The sequence below is a fragment of the Pristiophorus japonicus genome, chromosome 6 (assembly GCF_044704955.1).
Source record: "Pristiophorus japonicus isolate sPriJap1 chromosome 6, sPriJap1.hap1, whole genome shotgun sequence".
Taxonomy (NCBI): Eukaryota; Metazoa; Chordata; class Chondrichthyes; family Pristiophoridae; genus Pristiophorus; species Pristiophorus japonicus.
In genome coordinates this window covers 103934661-103949136 of record NC_091982.1, presented here as the reverse complement: position 1 = coordinate 103949136, position 14476 = coordinate 103934661, and the positions used below count along the sequence as shown (strand labels likewise).

General features: G+C 44.2%; 1 protein-coding gene across 2 annotated transcripts in view; it reads left to right on the top strand.

The window, feature by feature from the left end:
- Positions 1-4556: 4556 nt before the first annotated feature.
- LOC139265746 (plastin-3-like) overlaps positions 4557-14476 on the top strand; it is a 123420-nt gene continuing 113500 nt past the window's right edge. The window contains exon 1 of one of the 2 annotated variants that reach the window (XM_070883090.1): positions 4557-4676. The gene's annotated coding sequence lies outside the window, so the exon portion shown is untranslated. Of the gene's footprint in view, positions 4677-11799; positions 11820-14476 lie in introns of those variants that run through there. The other variant, XM_070883092.1, reaches the window with a different exon arrangement.

The window sequence follows — 14476 nt, the reverse complement described above, 5'->3', positions numbered from 1 at the left end:
GGAATATGAGTAAAGAAGTCTTACTGCAATTATATAGGGCCTTGCTGAGATCATACCTGGAGTACTGTGTACAGTCTTCGTCTCCTTAGCTAAGGAAGGATACACTTGCCATAGAGGGAGTGCAATGAAGGTTCACCAGACTGATTCCTGGGATGGGGGGATTGTTCGATGAGGAAAGATTGAGGAGACTAGGCCTATATTCCTAGCATTTAGGAGAATGAGAGGTGAGCTCATTAAAACATCTAAAAGTCTTACAGGGCTTGACGGGGTAGATGCAGGGAGGATGTTTCTCCTGGCTGGGGAGTCTAGAACTAGGGCTCACAGTTTCAGAATAAGCAGTCGGCCATTTAGGACTGAGATGAGGAGAAATGTGTTCACCCAAAGGGTTGTGAATCTTTGGAACTCACTACCCCAGAGGGCTGTGAATGCTCAGTCATTGAGTATATTCAAGACAGAGATTAATAGATTTTTGGATATTAAAGGGAATCAAAGGATTTGGGGATTGTGCAGGAAGGTGGATTTGAGGTAGAAGATCAGCCATGATCTCATTGAATAGCAGTAGGCCCAAAGTTATGAATTGTCTATTCCTGCTCCTATTTCTTATGTTCTTATGAGGAAATATTTGCTAATACACAAGAAATCATTAGGTGGTGTGTTAGACCACAAAAATGTGGACATGATTGTATCATGTCTGTTGAGAGATGTGAATAATATTTTGGCAAGAGTCACAATCAGTGAAATGTAATTCATACCTCAGTTAATCAGGTAGGTAGTTAGCAGAAAACCCAATATTACATGCTGATTGAATTCAGTTGCTGTGTTCACTGAAGATTGCTTGTTTGCAAATGTACTGTATCTCCAATTATTCAGCAAATGATATGTTAAATGGACAGCAGGACCGAATGATTTGATTTACCCTTATAGTAGTGGAGCTTCATTTGGCCAATTGGGGGAAGGGTGCTCTTGAACTGAAAATATGGTTAACTTGGGACCGAGGTGGGAACTGGGGAATGCCAAACCATCCAGTCTGAAACCTGAGTTAGGAATTACACAGATTCGCATGCTGAACCTGGAGTCCGAATACAAGTAACAGAGGTACCTGGGAGTGAAATGGAGTCAGTCCTTCAAAGATGCATTGGCCAATCTTAAAATGATTGGGCGGGGGTGATGAGTCCCTGACCCACACTTGCTCCGCCACTCTACCTAGATTTCCAAGAAGCTTTTGACAAAATTCCACACAAGAAATTACTATTTAATCTTTAAGTGATGGGGATTTGAGGTAAATGCTAAGATTGGCTGAAGGATAGGAAACCGGTCTGAGAATTGTATTGCATTAGTGTTACATTACATATTTGTATAAGTGGCTCTGTCGGAAATTCAAGCACTTTTACTAAATTGAAAATCACAGCCAGCACTATGTTTTCATGTGACTTCATCTATTAAGATCTTTTCAGCTTCCTGAAAAGGCTTTGAGCTTTAAATAAATTGTGTAGATTTGATCTTTAATACACCTTTTTAGACTTGACAAAGGACTTTATTTGCTGTTTTAAAAAAAAAATAAGTGTAATCTAGACAGAGCAGATAGAAATAGTTAAAGGTGGAGTTGCTCGAGTGTTATGACTATTATCTGAGCTATTTGCTCAACATGTCCAATTACTGTGGAGCAGCAATCAGCAAAGCAAACAATGCTTAACCATGTAGTCAAAATAGATTGTAAATTGGAGGAAGTTATGCTTTAACTGCACATTTTCCATATTGTAATAAATTATAAACATTCAAGCCCTAGAAGCAATCTAGAGAAGAGCCACAAGACTAAGCAGTCAAATAGTTGACATATGGGGCAAGTCTGGAGGGACCTGGACATTTCAGGTTCTCAGAGGACCTTACAGAACTATATATAAGATCGTAAATAGAATAAAAAAATTAAACCTGGAACACTACTTCAGCGTAAACTTATGACAGTAGAGGTAGAGGGAGGTTCAAACCAATGAAAGCCAAATGCAGGACTGATATCAATAAGGTCTTCCCCCAAAGGGTGCTGACCAGCCCAATCTGTATCAGCTATGGCTTAGTGATAGCACACTTGCCTGAGTCAGAAGGTTGTGGTTTCAAATCTTACTCCAGAGACTTGAGTGCAAAATCTATGCTGACACTCCAATGCAGTGCTGAGGGAGTGATCCACTGCTGGAGGTGCTGTCTTTCATATGAGATGTTAAACCAAGGCCCTGTCTGCCCTCTCAGGTAAAAGATCCCATGGCATTATTATGAAGAAGAGCAGGGGAGTTCTCCCTGGTGTCCTGGCCAATATTTATCCCTCAACGAACATCATTAAAACAGATTATCTAGTCATTATCTCATTGTTGTTTGTGAGAACTTGTTGTGCATAAATTGTCTATCAAAATACTTAATTGGCTGTTAAGTGCTTTGTGATGTCCTGTGGTCATGAAAGGTATGATATAAATTCAAGTCTTTCTTTCAATCCCTTTCACAAATGCCTTGGGACATTTTACCAGAGTAAATATGCGATGCAAATGCAAATTGTTGATTACCAGGAACGATGTAGTGGAGGCACAAATCCCGGAATCATTTAAATTCGATGCTGTGGTGTGGAAACTGAATTCTTTCTCCGATGGCTGAATTCAGAAGGGCCAAATGGTCTTCCTCACCCCAATCCATCCTGTGGGAAGAGTGCACAATTGAACTATTGTGAAGTTAAAGGTGCAAACTGAAGCTGTAACAACTTAATGGAAGTGAAGACATTTCATACACAACTTAGTAGGGTTGCAACAGTTCTTTTTGCATTACAGATGTGTACCAACAAATTTGACAGAAAGTAGCAATTCTGCCATTGGAGTCTGGACAAGACTTTAACAATCTCCAAAAGCTAGGAGGAAGCAAAAACTAAGGGCAGCCCGTCTCTCTACTGTGGCTTTGTCTCTGCCCGAGTGGCATTGGAGAAAGAGCATACGGTGTATGTTGGTATCATCATCATCATCATCATCATAGGCAGTCCCTCGGAATCGAGGAAGACCTGCTTCCACTCCCAAAGTGAGTTCTTTTGATGGCTGAACAGTCTGTTACGAGAGCCACAGACCCTGTTACAGGTGGGATAGTTATTCGTCAAGGGAAGGGGTCGGTGGGGCTGGTTTGCCGTGCGCTCCTTCCGCTGCCTGCGCTGGGCCTCTTCGCGCTCTTTGCATTGAGACTCGAAGAGCTCAATGCCCTCCCGGAAGCACTTTCTCCACCTTGGGCGGTCTGCGGCCAGGATCTCCCAGGTGTCAGTGGTGATGTCGCACTTTACCAGGGAGGCTTTGAGGGTGTCCTTATAAGGTTTCCGCTGTCCTCCTTTGGCTCGTTTAGCATGAAGGAGCTCCGCATAAAGTATTTGCTTTGGGAGTCTCGTATCTGGCATGTGAACTATGTGGCCTGCCCAGCGAAGCTGATTGAGTGTGGTCAGTGCTTCAATACTGGGGATGTTAGCCTGGTCGAGGACACTGATGTTGGTGCGTCTGTCCTCCCAGGGGATTTGCAGGATCTTGCAGAGACATCGTTGGTGATATATCTCCAGCGACTTGAGGTACCTTCTGTACATCGTCCATGCCTCAGAGCCATACAGGAGGGCGGGTATTACTACAGTCCTGTAGACCATGAGCTTGGTGGTAGATTTGAGGGCCTGGTCTTCAAACACTCTTTTTTCCTCAGACGGCTGAAGGCTGCACTGGCACACTGGAGGTGATGTTGAATCTCCGCATCAATGTCTGCCTTTATTGATAAGAGGCTCCCGAGATATGGAAAATGGTCCACGTTGTCGAGGGCCGCGCCGTGAATCTTGATGATCGGAGGGCAGTGCTGTGCGGCGGTGACAGGCTGGTGGAGGACCTTTGTCTTATGGATGTTAAGCGTAAGGCCTATGCTTTCATATGCCTCAGTGAATACATTGACTATATCCTGGAGTTCAGCCGCTGAATGTGCGCAGACGCAGGTGTCGTCCGCATACTGCAGCTCAACGACAGAGGTTGGGGTAATCTTGGACCTGGCCTGGAGGCGGCGTAGGTTAAACCGCTTCCCACTGGTTCTGTAGTTTAGTTCCACTCCAGCATGTTGGTACGCTCGGGGCTTCCACGGGCGATGGGCACTGCAGGGACTGGAGCGTGTGGTCGACACGGCTGGAAACATTATTTAAATTGTTAAGTTTCCTTTGTCTTTTTGTTTTAATGATTTGGGGGCTTATTGGTAGTGTCCCTTCTGAAAATGGGGCACTTTTTTGTTTGAGCTTTTAGTTTGATGACACTGGGGCAAACACAGTGTCTCCTTTTTAAGGGTTCAATTAAGAGGCAAAAACACAGGAGAAGGGGAAATGGGCGAGTATGTGAGCCTTGCTGCCTGTGCTACATCTCCCCATGGCGCGGTCAGTGGGCCAGCAGCCTGGGCTCTCCCTGCAGGTAACACCATCCCAGACAGCAGCTTGTGTGATGGACAGCCCGACCGACCAATCGTCCACCGGCGCTCTGGGATTGGTGCGGCTGGAATGAACGCTATCCAATGGGCGGCGGCGGGAGCCAGGCAGCGCAGCGAGCATCTGGAGCTGGGCAGGTCGGCGCGGTGTCCTCGCCCTCCGCAGTGGCAGCGCAGCGCTAGAGCCAGAGGCTGCAGGGGCAACACAAGTTCTCCTAACTGTAAGTACTGAGGTTCTGGCTGTGAGTGAGTGGTGTCTCGGCCCTCCCGAGGGGCCCCCGGGTAGGGGGGGGGGATGGATGGAGGGAGGGGGCGCCCCGCAAAGGGACATGAAGAAGAGCGCGGGATTGAGGCAGGATCCTCACTGGGTGAAGCAGCAGCGTCTCTCTCGGCTCACTGCCTCAAACTGTTGGGGAAAATGGCCAGTTCCCGTCTTCCAAAATGCGGTGGAATAGTTTGAATTTGGTAGCTCACAAAAGTTGGGGATTTATTCCCCCCCCCCCCCCCCCCACTGACAGAAGTGAGTGTGCAAGGCGCCTGTGATCAGTAGTTTTTTCCTGCCACGTATAGCAGCCCCGAGTGTGTGTATTTTTCCGCACTGAAGTGGGGAAAAAAAACAATGTGACCAAATAAACTTTTTTTTAAACTATATTCAAAATGCTCAAACTCTGGAATGTTGAGCAACAATCTGAATTGAGAATCTTCTCTCAGACTTGGGCTCGCTTTAACCACCTTCCCACCCTGCCTAAAAAAGAAACTCTTACACACTACTTTTCTGTTTTGGGCTAATTTGGGACTTGTGAAGGCGGTGCCTGTTGTACCTTTTGTCTTGAGGCTGGTTTGCTTTCCGTGCTGCCACCAATGTAGTAATTGGGTATTTAAACGTCCTGTGAGCTAAGCTCATGATTACAGGGGAAATGGTTGAGATTCCTCTGCTGTTCAGATTCTCAACTACCAGTTCAAACCCATTAGTCACAGCACAGGGAGAGTTGAGGGCTGATTGTGTCATTCACCCACCAATGGGGCATTAAGTCTTAACTTTGCATTTGGTGTTTTGCATGGAATTCAAGTAGTCCTCAAGGGAAATGCATGCTTGTTCAGTGGACTATAGTATTTGAATTTGGGAACAGTGAGGTAGGCTAGACCATTACTCAGCTTTTTAAGTGATATTACCGGTTTCTCTCTGAATTCTTTGGTGAGCTAGCTACTGAGCTTAGAGAATTGTTTTAAGGAAAGGAAGCTTTGACGGTATGAGACGTGAATTAGCTAGGATAGACTGGAGAATAATACTTAAAGGGTTGACGGTGGATAGGCAATGGCAGACATTTAAAGATCACATGGATGAACCACAACAATTGTACATCCCTGTGTGGCATAAGAATAAAAAAGGGAAGATGGCTCAACCGTGGCTAACAAGGGAAATTAGGGATAGTGTTAAATCCAAGGAAGAGGCATATAAATTGGCCAGAAAAAGAAGCAAAACTGAGGACTGGGAGAAATTTAGAATTTAGCAGAGGAGGACTAAGGGTTTAATTAGGAAGGGGAAAATAGAGTATGAGAATAAGCTTGCAGGGAACATAAAAATTGACTGCAAAAGCTTCTATAGATTAGTGAAGACAAATGTAGGTCCCTTGCAGTCAGAATCAGGGGAATTCATAATGGGGAACAAGGAAATAGCAGACCAATCGAACAAATACTTTGGTACACTAATAACCTCCTGAAAATACTAGGGGACCGAGGGTCTAGTGAGAAGGGGGAAACTGAGGGAAATCCTTATTAGTCAGGAAATGGTGTTGGGTAAATTGAAGGGACTGAAGGCCGATAAATCCCCAGGGCATGATCGTCTGCATCCCAGAGTACTTAAGGAAGTGACCCTAGAAATAGTGGATGCATTGGTGGTCATTTTCCAACATTCAATGGACTCTGGTTCAGTTCTTATGGATTGGAGGGTAGCTAATGTAACCTCACTTTTTTAAAAAAAAAAAGGAGGGAGAGAGAAAGCAGGGAATTATAGACCGGTTAGCCTGACATCGGTGGTGGCGAACATGCTGGAATCAATTATTAAAGATGTAATAGCAGCGCATTTGGAAAGCAGTGACAGGATCGGTCCAAGTCAGCATGGATTTATGAACGGGAAATCATGCTTGACAAATCTTCTAAAGTTTTTTGAGAATGTAACTAGTCGAGTGGATAAGGGAGAACCAGTGGATGTGGTGTATTTGGACTTTCAAAAAGCTTTTGATAAAGTCCCACACAAGAGATTAGCGTGCAAAATTAAGTCACATGATATTGGGGGTAATGTATTGACGTGGGTAGCGAACTGGTTGGCAGACGGGAAACAAAGAGTGGGAATAAACGGGTCCTTTTCAGAATGGCAGGCAGTGATTAGTGGGGTGCCACAGGGTTGAGTGCTGGGACCCCAGCTATCTACAATATACATTAATGATTTAGACAAAGGAATTGAATGTAATATTTCCAAGTTTGCAGATGAGACTAAGCTGGATGGCAGTGCGAGCTGTGAGGAGAATGCTAGGAGGCAGCAGAGTGACTTGGACAGGTTAGGTGAATGGGTAAATGCATGGCAGATGCAGTATAACGTGGATAAGTGTGAAGTTATCCACTTGATGGCAAAAACAGGAAGGCAGATTATTATCTGAATGACAGATTAGTAAAAGGGGAGGTGCAACGAGACCTGGGTGTTATGGTACATCAATCATTGAAGGTAAGCAGGCTGTAAAGAAAGCAAATGGCATGCTGGTCTTCATAGCGAGGGGATTTGAGTATAGGAGTAGGGAGGTCTTACTGCAGTTGTACAAGGCCTTGGTGAGACCACACCTGGAATATTGTGTACAGTTTTGGTCTCCAAATCTGAGGATGGACATTATTGCTATTGAGGGTGTGCGGTGAAGGTTCACCAGACTGATATACGACTGGATCGACTAGGCTTATATTCACTGGAATTTAGAAGAATGAGAGGGGATCTCATAAAAACATATAAAATTCTGACTGGATTGGACAAATTAGATGCAGGAAGAATGTTCCTGATATTGGGGAAGTCCAGAACCAGGGGTCACAGTCTAAGGAAAAGGGGTAAGCGAGATGAGGAGAAACTTCTTCACTCAGAATTGTGAACCTGTGGAATTCTCTACCGCAGAAAGTTGTTGAGGCCAGATATATTCAAAAGTGAGTTAGATGTGGCCCTTGCGGCTAAAGAGATCAAGGGATATGGAGAGAAAGCAGGAATGGGGTACTGAAGTTGTATGATCAGCCATGATCATATTGAATGGTGGTGCAGGCTCGAAGGGCCGAATGGCCTACTCCTGCACCTACTTTCTATGTTTCTATGTGAGGTAGCATAATGTTGGTATCCCACAGCCTTGCTTTTTTTTTGGAAATTGCTGTAGTGTAAGCTGCTGTTGGATGTTTTGCAACAGGCTATTTTGTTTGAGGGTATCCATGTAAATTGTAACACAACCCATGTGCATCCATGGGGAGAATGCAGATTGCACCAGAACCCAGTGTATCCACGCTGAGCATGCAGGGTATAACAGAACCCAGTGTATCCACGCTGAGCATGCAGGGTATAACAGAACCAAGTATTGACATTACTCAAATAGCACCAACCATTGCTTGATGGAGATGGTGAAATACTACTTATCTATTTATGGGGAGGAGGAGACAAACTGGTGCAATAAGGGGGCAAATAAGTATAACCTTGGATCAGTGGGTTGCACTCCCCTCTGACAAGGTCAGGGGTTCAAACCCCACTTCAGGGCTTGAGCACATAATCTAGGCTCGCATTTCAGTACTGACAGAGCGCTGCATTGTCAGAGGTAATGTGCTTCGGATGAGATGTTAAATTGAGATTTGGCCTGTTAAAGATCTTGTGGAACTATTCAAACAACATATTTTTGAACAGTGTTCTGGTGTCCTGGCTAACATTCCTCCCTGAACCACTGCTGCCAAATTAACCAGTTGTTTAGTGACCAGTTTGTGGGACCTTGCTGTGTGCTAAATGTCTATCATGGACTGTATTCTGGTGAGGTTTCATCAATTGACTTCCTGCTTCCCTGTCCCCACGCTGGACATTGGCTGCCCAACGTATCCATATTTGCGGTGTCAATTGGAAAGCAAACAGACTCTTCATTACCTGAATCTCAGTCAAATAGCTGTTTTACCCCATGTCCAGTATTTTTATAACTCAAACAAAAGTGTTTAAAGCAAATGGAAAAAGAAAACCAGTAATTGTTTTAATGCCCCTATGATTTTACCCTGGGCTGTTTTCAGCAGTGTCTGGGAGATTCTTCTTTAAATTCTGGAGACTCCCGAGGCAATTCTGAAGGGTTGGCAACCCTAATGCATAGCAACAGGGACTTCACGGCAAATAAATTGTGTATTTAAAGTGTTTGGGGATGCTCTAAAGGTTGTGATAAAGAACTATGTAAATATATTGGGGAAGAGGTTTGATCATATTTAAGGACAATGTGATAGTGGTAACTACAGCAATTTTTCCTTGCGTTTAAAAAGTTCTTGCATAATTACATTTTTGCATAGCTACATTCTTGTAGTTTGCCAGTGATCTCATCTTCTGTTTGCTCATCTTCTAGCCCAGAGTTGAACAACAGCTTGCATTTCTAACACCGTTTTCATAGCAAAATGTCCACGGTGCTTCAGCAAGTGGGGGTCATACCTAGGCAAGAGTTAGATGGTTAGGACTTGGTGCGGGTCAGGATGTGAGTGGTTGAGATCTAGACAAATTGGAGTTTGTGAAGGAATGGAGAGCTTTGCAGAAGTATAGAGGTGCCAAAAGTGTTTAACTGTGACACAGGGTAGGGTGGAGCAGGTGAAGTGGTGAAGGTGGGGGTTGGGCTAAAGATCAACTTCTACATCACACTGGCTTTCTGACAGCACAGAGCTGATCGTGGAGGTGAAATAGGACATTGAGGCCGTGCACTATTGGGCTCAGTCTGAGTGAACAGTTGGGAATTGGGATCTAAGGCGCAAAACCTCTGGCAACAGCCACTGTTAAACTACAGAAAGTAACTGTTGATCCCCAAACTGATAATGGACAGGTGCAGAATCTAGGATGGTGGTGGGGAGGTTGATCTGGGTATCGTCCACATACATAAGGATAGAAGCCAACCCTGTACTTATGGATATTGTTGAGTTACAATGTACAGATTAGGAAGTAGAGGGGGTCAGGATGAAATCGTGGGATACCCTGGAGGTGATTATATGGATGTGACAGGAGAAGCTTGTGCTGGGATACATCAGAATAGCACTGTGAGGCTGGGGCATGGAGATAGATCACAGAGCAAGGCAGCGGGAGTAAATGGTGTGAGCAATTGGTGTAGATGTTGTGTATTGCAATTCCATTTACAGAGCATGTTAAGTGTGAAAGTTGCCTCTCTTTATATAAAAAAAAGTGTGTGTGTGTGGGGGAAATGACCCACCTCAATGACTGATCACTGCCCTAGTCTAGTGCATGCTTTTAAATAATCACCCATTTAATTTGTGCCACTGCTTGATTAAGCAATATTGTATCTGTGCATCATAATAACTTTAACTTGGTATTTCATTTAAATGTCAAGTGAGAGGAAAAACGGGTTTTAACAATTTTATTCAAATTTTAATGGAATTGACAAACTGCTTTGGTTTGAAAATAATTTTTAAACATTCTTCATCACATATTCCTATTTGCGAGGGATTCTGATGTCACTTTGGATTCATCAAGTGAAACAATCAATTATAAAAAATAAACTGGGGAAGTACTTTAGAAGTGTCATCATCATCATAGGCAGTCCCTCGGAATCGAGGAAGACTTGCTTCCACTCTTAGCTTGAGTTCTTAGGTGGCTGAACAGAATACAGGTGGGACAAACATTCGTCGAGGAAAGGGGTGGGTGGGACTTGTTTGCCGCACTCTCTTTCCGCTGCCTGTGCTTGATTTCTGCGTGCTCTCGGCGTTGAGACTTGGATGTGCTCAGTGCCCTCCCGGATGCACTTTCTCCACTTAGGGTGGTCTTTGGCCAGGGACTCTCAGATGTCAGTGGGGATGTTACACTTTATCAGGGAGGCTTTGAGGATGTCCCTGTAATGTTTCTGCTGCCCTCCTTTGGCTCGTTTTCTGTTAAGGAGTTCCGAGTAGAGCGCTTGCTTAGGGAGTCTCGTGTCCGGCATCCGGACTATGTGGCCTGCCCAGCAGAGCTGATCAAGTGTATGGTCAGTGCTTCACAGTGGTCAGAAGTGTAGTAATGTCGGGATGTTCAGCAGCCAATTTGTGAGAGCTGTGCACAATCAGTAAAGAGATAAATAGCCAAATAATCTGTTTTGGTGATGTTTGAGGGACAGATATTGAGCAGGACTGCCCTGCTCTTCAAATAGTGCAGTGAGATCTTTTAAATGCACCTGATAGGCAGACGGGGCCTCGGTTTAATGTCTCATAAAAAAGATGGCTCCTTCGACTGCACAGCAGTCCCTCAGTACTGCAATGGAGTGTCTGCCGAGATTATGTGCTCAAGCCTCAAGTGGGACTTGAACCCACAACCTATTGACTCTGAGGCGAGAGTGCTACTGTTGAGCCCTGGTATTTTTGCAGCATTGCCTGATTTTAAAAAGCTTAATACCAAACTGGATAATGACCTGCCCCATCTACCAAACAATCCAAACCAACTAAAATGTAATGTCCTATGTGTTGAGCATTGAAGACCCGAGGTCATGACCGCGCAGGTTTTGAATGTAGTCCTTTTAACCTGCTAATGTAAATTTGTTTGAGTATTTATAGAACTCAGCTCTTGCTTGGTCTAGTGCACTCCGTGCAAATTGAATGAATCATTATTCTAATTTTACATGTGCTAGATAGCTCCAGTTTGTGTTTGAAAAGCCTTTCTTTCCTGCAACAGTTTAGATATGGAATAGGCATAGAAAGTTAGATTCGGTACATTGTTGCACAGTGGTGATGCTTTGCTAATTAGATGTACTGTATCTGGTGTGGCTGGGATTTTATATTCTACTTGATGACTCAAGTGTAGGGTGGTGCTGCATTGCATTCCATTGTGTCTGATGTACGAGGTGTATTCTAAATTTCAGAAATATCAATATGGGGTAATGTACTCCACTGTCTCAGATCTGTGGAAATACCAGAAAGTTCAGCCAGTTGTACTTCGATGTTTATCCAATGACTCTGCTGTCAATTAAATCTTTCCACGTTGACCAGTTGTGTTGTTATACACAAGTGGAAAACCCCCCCAGACTTTCAAAGTATTAAAGTCACGTTTAATTTGTTTATTTCTAGTTGTTGTATCTGAGTTTCACTAATTAATAAATGAGAAGTCTGGATAATGACCACTCATTGCCTGATACCAAGTAAGTACTTTATGAAACAGTTGCTATTCTGATTTGTGAGCTCTACACTTCCAGTTGACTAGCTTGGCTATTGGACAGAGGGATGAAAGGGGGCCTTTGTTTAAACATATGTAGCAGTTAATCTGTAACTCTATACATTTGGTTCAATTTGCTGCTCAGCCAGTGAGTGCGCTTCCAAGTAGGACTGTTTCTAAGAAGCAGCTACCTCTTTATCATCATCCAATTAGGCTTCAGATCCTGAATGTTATATCAGATGTACATTTGGTAAAATGTATAAATTATGCATGTCCAGTCTTCTGTGTCCCAACTGTGGTTTCAAACTTTAAAGTTGCAATTTTGAGCAGTGACTAATGCTGTGTTCAGACTACACCCGTCTCCTCACTTTTCTGGGACGTCTTGGTTTAGTGCAGCAGTGTTCAGACTGCTAACACAACAATGTGCATTTATATCGCCTTTTAGGTAGTGGAGGTGTAATTAAAACAAAAAGGGCACAAAGCCACAGGAGGAACGTTTAGGAGGAGTGGTCAAAGAGGTTGCTTTTTAAGTAGGACCTTTTTAAAAGGAGGCGAGGGAAGTGGAGAGGCAGAGGGAATTCCAGTGCAAGGTGCCTAGGGGGCTGAAAGCATAGCCACTGATGGTGGGGTGAAGAGAGGGGAGATGCACAAGGCCAGAGTCAGAGGAACAGAGAATCCGAAGAAGGGTTCCTGGGGGAGGAAGTTACTGAGTGAGGGGAAAGGTGAGGCCATGAAGGGCAGGAATGGGAATTTAAAGTTTGAGGTGTTGAGGACTGGGCAGCACTTTGGATTAATGAGGAAGGGGTATGAATGAGTGGAACCTGGTGTGGAGAGGATATGGACTGCAGAGCTTTGAGTGAGTTGGAGTTTGCAGAGGGTGGGAGGCTGACCAGGAGAATATTGGAATAGTCAAGAGGTGACAAGGTATGGATGGAAATACAGATTTTTGAATGATAAGGGAGTCGAGGGTTATGGGGAGCGGGCAGGAAAGTGGCGTTGAGGCCAGGATCAGATCAGCCTTGATCTTATTGAATGGTGGAGCAGGCTCGAGCGGCCAAATGGCCTACTCCAGCTCCTATTGCATTCTTATGGATGAGGGTTGCAGCTGACATTACAAAGGTCAAAGTAGGTCGTCTTAGTGATGGAGAGAAAATGGGATGAGTAGCTTTGTTTAGGGTCGTTGTGAACCATCTTAAAAGAAATACTTGCATTTCTATAGCACCTTTCACGACTACCGGATGTCTCAAAGTGCTTTATGCTTCAAATGTTGATTTGAGGGATAAATATTGGCCAGGACACCAGGGACAATTCTCCTGCTATTCAAAATAGTGCCTTGGGATCGTGTACATCCACCTGAGAGGGTAGACAGTGCATCGGTTTAACGTCTCATCTGAAAGACGCACTTTCAGCGCTGCACTGGAGAGTCAGCTTAATTTTTTGTGCTCAAGTTTTTGGAGTGGGACTTGAACCCACAGCCTTCTGACTCAGGTGAGTGTGCTACCCACTGAGCCACAGCTGATACTGTCTTGTACCAAATTATAAGCAATTTGGATTGTCCTATAAATTCCAGGAGGTAGCATTTCATGTTTCTATTGAAGATGTCCTACCAGATGATGAACTTCTCCCAATTTCTTTCTAAAGGTAGCCCTGTACTTGTGTCATGCAGGCGAGCAGGTTCCAGGCCCAGACTCCCAGTTTGTGCTGAGTTAGTTGATCCTAGCTGTAGTGGTAAAATTTGGTCCTGACCTGCATGAATACTTGGGAAGGGGAAAGCAGAAGTGCCTCCTGCTGGACAGATCACGTGTCATCACCAGAGGACATAACCAGCTCAACTGTGAGGGCTGCGTGGTCAAATAAAAGAAAAAGACTTGCACCTCAGGACGTCCCAAAGCTCTTTACAACCAATTAAGTACTTTTGAAGTGTACTCACTGTTGTAATGCGGCAGCCAATCTGTGCACAGAAAGATCCCACAAACAGCAATGTGAAATGACCAATTAGTCTGTTTTTTGCGATGTTGGTTGCAGGATAAATATTGGCCAGGAGGGGAGAACTTTCCTCTTAATAGTGCCATTAAATCTTTTATATCCACTTGAAGGAGCAGACAGGACTTCTGTTTAATGCCTCATCCTAAAGACCGCACCTTCTCAGTACTGCACTGGAGTGCCAGCCTAGCTTTTTGTGCCCGAGTCTCTGAAGTGGGACTTGAACCCACAGCAGCTGACTCGGGGGTGAAGTGCTACTACTGAGCCATGTCTAACACTTAATGCATGCTAAATATCACAAAAATGAGTTGCTAGGACTTCCTGAAGTTGAGGTGCTGTTGACCACATTTTGAAAATAACTGCAAATAATTGAACAAAACAGATACTCTGTTCTCTTTCAAAAGTAGGTTGGCTCCTCCCTCAGGCTTAGCAGACCACAGATGAATTTTGGAACAATTGTATGAAGTTAAGCTTGGGACAAAATTCTGGCTGCAGCTATTTTAAAAAAAAAAAATCCTAATGACTGAATTAAAAAACCCTCTGCAAATCTCTTAACAAGGCTAAACTCCTTCATTGTTCTTATGATAGCCTGTTTGAATTGAGACAGTAATACACTGTGATTGTGTGTAGTGGCTGGAGACCCCTTCACTCCCACAGTTC